Raw genomic sequence first — 6,540 nt, 5'->3', positions numbered from 1 at the left:
TACAGTTCCCCAGCCCCCTGAGCCTCAGTTTCCTCATCTGTCAAGTGGGGGTGATGACAGCACCTGCCAGGAAGGTGGTGTGAGGACAGCAGGACAATGCCATTTATTATTTTTTTTATTTTATTTTACTTAAATCCAATTCGTGAACATATAGCATATCATTAGTTTCAGAGGCAGAGTTCGGGGATTCGTCGGTTGCGTGCAACACACAGGGCTCGTTCCATCCCGTGCCCTCCTTAATGCCCTTCACCCAGTTACCCCAGCCCTCCACCCACCGGTGATGCCATTTGTTAGCTGACTGGTGCCTGACCAGCCCCTCCCCCTGCAGACCACCCCCAGACCACTCTCTGTTCCCCGTGGCTCTTTACCCACAATTGAGGCTCTGGGTTCTCAAAAGCAAAGCAAAGGCACGAGGCAACAGGACTGGAAGAGTGAGTTTCTCCAGCTCGCTCCACTGCGAGAGGTTTGGATTGGGAGCGAGAGGTAAGGCGGAAGGCCACTAGAAAAGGGACGCTTGAGAAGGGTTAGAGAGCAGAGGGGCCCGTGCCCCACCCCTGAGGAGCCCATGGAAGCAGCAGGACCCCAGGGATGCCCTCCATGGGCTCTGCTAGAACTTCTCCTGCCGAGGACAGTCCCCAAACAGAAAGAGAACTGGATGGCCCCTCACTGCCCTTCTCTCGCCCCCCACCATGTCACAGGGGTCTGGGAGGGGCTGAGCGTGAGCTAACCTTGTGGGGCCACCAACTGCAGTAGCCTGGGGGACGGGGCAGCCCCACCTGGGGTGAAACATGATTTGGCAGGTGCCGGAGCTGAGTAGCTGGGACACAGCCTGGGACTGACCGTGCAGGGACTAGTCCCCTGCGCCAGATCAGACGTCCAGAACCTCAACCAGAACCCAGGGTACCCTGCATTCACTGAGATTTATTTCCAGGTGGAACATTCCAAGAGCCTGTAAAGGCATCCTGAGGTTCTTTTGCATTTGACTCCATAAGAAAGCGTCCTGGGAGATTGTAACTCCAGTATCTTCCAAAGGGAACGGGGCTTTGAAATTGACATTTTCTTCCATTTAGAAGAATAGACCACGTGACATTTCCAGCCCCGTCCCCCACTCCAGCCAGTGGGGATGTAAGTGTTTGGCAGTGTGCCAGGAGCATCCTGGAGGCTCAGTGTGTGTGGCTGAGTTGAGGGCGGGGCTTGGGCTGAGCGTTCCAGAAACAGCTGCTTTCTTGCCCGGCTGTGTGCTGGAGGAAGTCTTAGGTCTGCTGGGTGCCGCTGCCAAGGCTGTGCACACGCTAGTTTGTTTGTCTGCTTGTTTGTTATCCTGCCTTTTGCAGCTCAGCCGAACCCCAAGACAGCCTCGGGCGGATTCCTGAGCCTCCAAGGCAGGCGCTGCCCCTGGGGCGTGCTCAGCGGACTCTCCGCCAAAGCTGCTTATCCCAAACCCAAGTACCCTTCCCTCCAGCTCTGCTCTGCTCCCACTCCATTTCCTAGTTCGACTTCTGCCTCCCCGCCTTCCCTCTGTGCTCCCTTCTTCCTCCCTGCCCTCTTCCCAGCCTCCCTGCCTCCCCCACCTTCCCTGTGCCCTCCCCCTTCAGTCCGTGCTTCCCCCACCGCTCTCTCCCTTTTACTTTTCTGTCTTCCACATGCCCCTTTTCACCCCCGGATTAATCCCAGGGTCCCTCTCCCTTGCTTCCCTGTTTTCCCCAATTATCTCTTCTTCCTCCTCTCATGGATGCCTTATCCCCTCTCCTCCTGCTCCTTGTCCTTTCCTTCTTCCTCTCCATCACCTTTTTGCGTGCACTTCCCTCCCCTCTCCTGTCCCCTAGTGTCCCCCGCTCTGCTCTGTCTCCTAATCTCCCAGCTCCAGCTCCCCACCCTCTTTCCCTCTCTCTCTGTCTCTCACCCTCCCTGTCTCTCTCCTCTCTAGCTGCCTCCTGGGGAATTCCAGAAACATACCCATATATGGCCTCCATGTCAAGGATCACAAATGACGACGTCACGTGAGGGCCAGCGCTCTGAGATGCTCTCTGCCTCGAGGTCCGTAATTGACGCACGGTGCAGGGACGGAAGGCAGGAGGGCAGCCTCCTCCGTGCAATCTTCAAACAGGACATCCGAGATGCACAACGTCTTATAGTTTGGCTGGCCATCACTGGTCATGCGGTGGGCCCGAAATAAACTCCCTGCTTCAAAGGAAAGTGTTTCAGAACGGCCTGGCAGAGCAGCCAGGAGCTCGGGGCCAGGGCAGAAGGAAAACTCAGGGAGAATGTTCTGAATTAAGACACTCTCAAGAAAACCTTTTTTAGTCCCCCTGAATCGTGTGCCCCTGTTTCAGAGCCTAACAGGTAATGCATGCTTTCAACTTTCTTACACTGACTTCGAGAAAGATTGTTTGGCTGGGACTTGACCACCGAGCTACTTGTTGGGGACTCCTTGTCATCAAGACTCCTGTCTGCGTCTCGCTCTCCTGTCTCTTGTGTTACAAAGCATGCTGGGGACTCTGGCTTTGGATGTGGGGGAGAGAGAACCAGCCGTATGCATGCACTGGTGCCTTCTCCACGGGACGCTCGCACAGAATATCCCTCCTCTGTGCACTTCTAAACATGGAAATGGAACAGGGTTACCCACGGTGCTCTTGTGGGTACCCTGGACCTTTGGCAGGATCTGTGGGGGACAAATGACCTTCAGAAAGGCTTTTAGGTCAGGTGGGTAGATAGCTATGTTTATGCACATGGGCATCAATGTCCATGGTGCCGAGGGAGGGTCTCTGTGTGCAGTTGTGCGTTTCGGGGGGAGACAGCCGCCAGGTGCCAGGAGTTGTACCTGCAACGGCTTGGGACTCAATGAACGGATGTCTGATCTGCAGAAACTATGACACAATGTAATGAATGAGATGTTTGGTGAGATGTAACAGAGCGCTGTGGGATTGGAGAAATGCAGAGTACCTCGTGTGCGTGTGCCTGCTGTGCGCGCGCGTGTGTGTGTGTGAGCATGAGGACATATCCAGGGATGGGATAGCTTTCAAAAAGCTGGGTGGATGTCACCAGGCAGAGGGACAGGGAGAGAGACCTCCAGGCAGAGGTGCAGCTCCGGCAAAGGCAGACACGCCACAGGGGGTCTGGGGTGTCAGCGGGAATGCAGAGTGGCTACAGCAAAGGGTCATGAAGGGGAGAAGTAGGGACAAAACTGGTAGGGAGGGGAGGGAAGCCAGAGCGAGATGTGGCTCCCACCAGGCTAGGCAAGAGGATGCAACATTTTCGGGTTGTTTTGGACCAAAGGGGGTGTAGGTGGGATGTGACTGCAGGGAGCTTCCCGGTAGCAGGGGGGAATGGCCTGGAATTGGGGGTGGTGGTGGAGAGCAGTGCCAAGTAGGGAGGCCAGATAAATGACAGAAACATGAATCAGGGCAGAGGCCAGTCCACCCCCTTCCTCCTTGCACAGGAAGGATGGCGGGGGTCTCCTCACATAAGGGGCATGAGGCCAGGGTGGAGATGGCTCCAGGGCCCAGGCAGAGGCAGCTGGGACCAGCCTAGCAGCCACAGTCGGGGCCCTCTGCAGTGAAGGCGGGGGGCAGAGCACGGTAAGGCAGCCAGTGGCAGACGATCCTGTCCCTTCCAAAACAGTTGGATGGGTCCTGACAGCTGGTGGCAGGCCTGTTTACAGCCTGGCCTCCTCCGGGAGCTGGCAGCAGCCCCCACCTGGCGCTGTTCTCCTTTGCATCATCCATTCTTTGCACAAACAGACCGGGCTCTGACTGCCTATGATCCTCTGCCACCAGCGACCTTACAACAAACAACACGGCCATCCATGTCCGCGGACGTTCGTGGAGCGCTGACTGTGAGCCCCACCCTGGCCCAGGGCTTCGGGTGACTTCTCTCCTTGACTCTTCTCAAGGGCATCCTGCGTGAGAGGTGATCGTTACTCCCATTTCCCAGATGGGAAAACTGAGCTTCTGAGAGGTTCAGGGTCTGGCCTGGAGCCAGACAGCCAGGATGCGTTGGAGTTAGAAAGCCGATCCTGGCCTCTTGGCCTCCAGCGTCCACATTCAACGCCATGGCCTCCCTGGGGCCCAGCACAGCAGTAAACAGACCCGTCCCTGGCACAGTCAGGGTATCATAAGGTCACCGTATATTGTGGACAGGCTAGATCCAAGAGAGTTTTCCCGAAGGAGGCACAAAAATATCTCTGGACCCGCCCAGTGTCCTTCCATTTTGGAGCTGCAGAGGGTCAGGCTGCCCAGAGGAGATGGTTGTCATGGGGCTGGTTTGTATCTTTTTTATCCGTAGCACCATCTTTTGGACTAATTAGTGCCCAGGAATATCAAGGAAACCCTTAAAAGCTTTGCAGCCAGGGGAGAGGTTTTGGAGAAGGGTAGTGATGTCAGAGTAAGGGACTCCTAATTTGCCAGATTTTTTTTTAAAGAAAGGGACACAAAGGAGAGGGGTAGACAGAGGAAACAAGTAGGGCAAGCTGAGAGGAGAAGAATGAAATGAAGGCCGGAGAGTGGGAGGGAAAAACAAAAGGAGAAAGATTTTGGTGGGATCCTAATTCAAAAGATTTCCAGCCAGTCCTGGGGTTGGGCCCCGGTGAGACGTGAGACGAGCAGGGCTGGGAGGGCCCTCCTGTCCCGTACCCCACCCCAACCTTCCCACTGTGTGGCCTGGAGCTAGAGCTTCCAGAAGCCCCTGTTCCCCAGGGGCCAACTGAGGGCCCCCGCTCTCCTGGAGCCTAGGACAGGGCTGGCAAGGTGGTGCTTGGGCTGCAGAGGGACAGAGCTGCCCCAGAAGCCCCACCCCTCCTCACCCCTACCCCAGGCTGCCCGCAGAGGTGCAGAGGCCCGCATTGGCTGAGCTCCAGGCAGAAACTGGATTGAGGCCTGGAATCTGCACCCAGACCTATATGTGGCCAAGTCCTGCTGATGGGCCTGGCTGCAGCAGGAGAAGGACAGGGAGGTGGACCAGGAGGGGTGTGGAGGGGCAGGCTGGGCAGGAGGGAAGAGAAGAGCCCTCCATTTGGGAGGCTGAGGCAAAACTTGCTGCCAGGGTCCTGGGACCGCAGATTCAGGTCAGCAAGGCACATTCACCTCCCCTTCAGGTGGGGCCCCCGTCCCCCCACAACCCATCCATTGGGCAGAGTCCGGGGTAAGGTGGAGTGGGACAGAGACAGCTTCGGGCAGGTTAAAATCTCTGGTCCACCTCCCACCTGGGTGACCATGGCTGGTCCTGACCGCTCTCCTCTCCCCTCCCAGGGCCTCAGCTTCCCCTCCATACAATGAGGGACAGTGTCCGTGTTGTGGGGTGGGAGTTGGCTGGGGTCCGCTGCTGGGAGCCGTATCTCTAGTAACTTCCAGCCCGGCCCAATCCTGGAAGCGGGAAAGTCCTGGCCTGAGGGAAACCAGCAGCATGGTTTCACTTATTTGTGGAGCATAACAAATAACATGGAGGACATGGGGAGATGGAGAGGAGAAGGGAGTTGAGGGAAATTGGAAGGGGAGGTGAACCACGAGAGACTATGGACTCTGAAAAACAATCTGAGGGTTTTGAAGGGGCGGGGGGTGGGAGGTTGGGGGAACAAGGTGGAGGATATTAGGGAGGGCACGGATTGCATGGAGCACTGGGTGTGGTGCAAAAACAATGAACTGTTATGCTGAAAAAGAAAAAAAAGATATATGAGGTGGGGGAAAGCCCTGGACCCTGATGTTCTTAATGAATCCTTACTTCCCAAGTAAAAAATGAAAAAATAAAATAAAATAAAATTTAAAAAAAAAAAAGGGCTTGGGATTAGCAGAGCTGGGAGGGGCTTCTTAGAATCTTTAGAATCTGAACAAAAGACCCCAACTCCCAGTAGCTGTGAGGCCATCAGCACTGCCCACCGGTAAAAACCCACCCTGGGGCTTTGACCTGCACCCCTCCTGGGGAGGGGGCCAAGCAAGGTGGCCTGGATTCCACTTCCCCCTCCCCAAGCCTGCTCACCTATTCTCCAGAGCAGAAACTTCCGAAGTGAGTGACCTCTGGGCGCTGCCCTGAATACTCATTGCTGGAGGAATCGGGGGGAAAAGAGGGGCAGGCAGGCCTGTTCTCAACCCACTGTGCTGGCTGTAACTCAGTCTTCCCATCTGTGCAATGGGAAGATCCCTACGCTGCCCCCACCAGGGACCGGAAAGGTGTGCATGAAAAAGACCTCCAGCACCAGCTGTTTTTATGATTGTGATTTTTATTTATTTACTTTTTATTTATTTATTTTAAATTTTATTTATTCATTTGAGAGAGAGAGAGAGAGAGCACCAACGGGACAGAGGCAGAGGGAGAAGCAGACTACTTGCTGGGCAAGGAGCCCAAGGTGGGACTCGAACCTAGGACCCTGGGATCATAACATGAGCCATAGGCAGGTGGTCAACTGACTGAGCCCCACCAGGTGCCCATGACTGGGATTTTAAAGCAGTAGGACCCAGGAAGGGAAGAGAATATTTTAATGGTTCATGGCCATGAACCCTCAAGCCAGAAGTGTTGTCATAGCTTTTCTGGGGCCCCGCTGCAGCCTGG

The 6,540-nt window shown here is 55.4% G+C and overlaps 1 protein-coding gene across 3 annotated transcripts in view; it reads left to right on the top strand.

Moving 5' to 3' along the window:
- The first annotated feature begins 2,187 nt into the window (after positions 1 to 2,187).
- Positions 2,188 to 6,540, top strand: part of ASB2 (ankyrin repeat and SOCS box containing 2) — a 40,555-nt gene continuing 36,202 nt past the window's right edge. Inside the window, exon 1 of one of the 3 annotated variants that reach the window (XM_047736970.1) lies at positions 2,188 to 2,343. The gene's annotated coding sequence lies outside the window, so the exon portion shown is untranslated. The remainder of the gene's footprint in view (positions 2,344 to 6,540) is intronic. The other 2 variants (XM_047736968.1, XM_047736969.1) reach the window with 2 other exon arrangements.

The sequence above is a fragment of the Lutra lutra genome, chromosome 7, assembly GCF_902655055.1.
Source record: "Lutra lutra chromosome 7, mLutLut1.2, whole genome shotgun sequence".
Classification (NCBI taxonomy): domain Eukaryota; kingdom Metazoa; phylum Chordata; class Mammalia; order Carnivora; family Mustelidae; genus Lutra; species Lutra lutra.
This window is presented reverse-complemented; position numbering and strand designations above follow the sequence as displayed.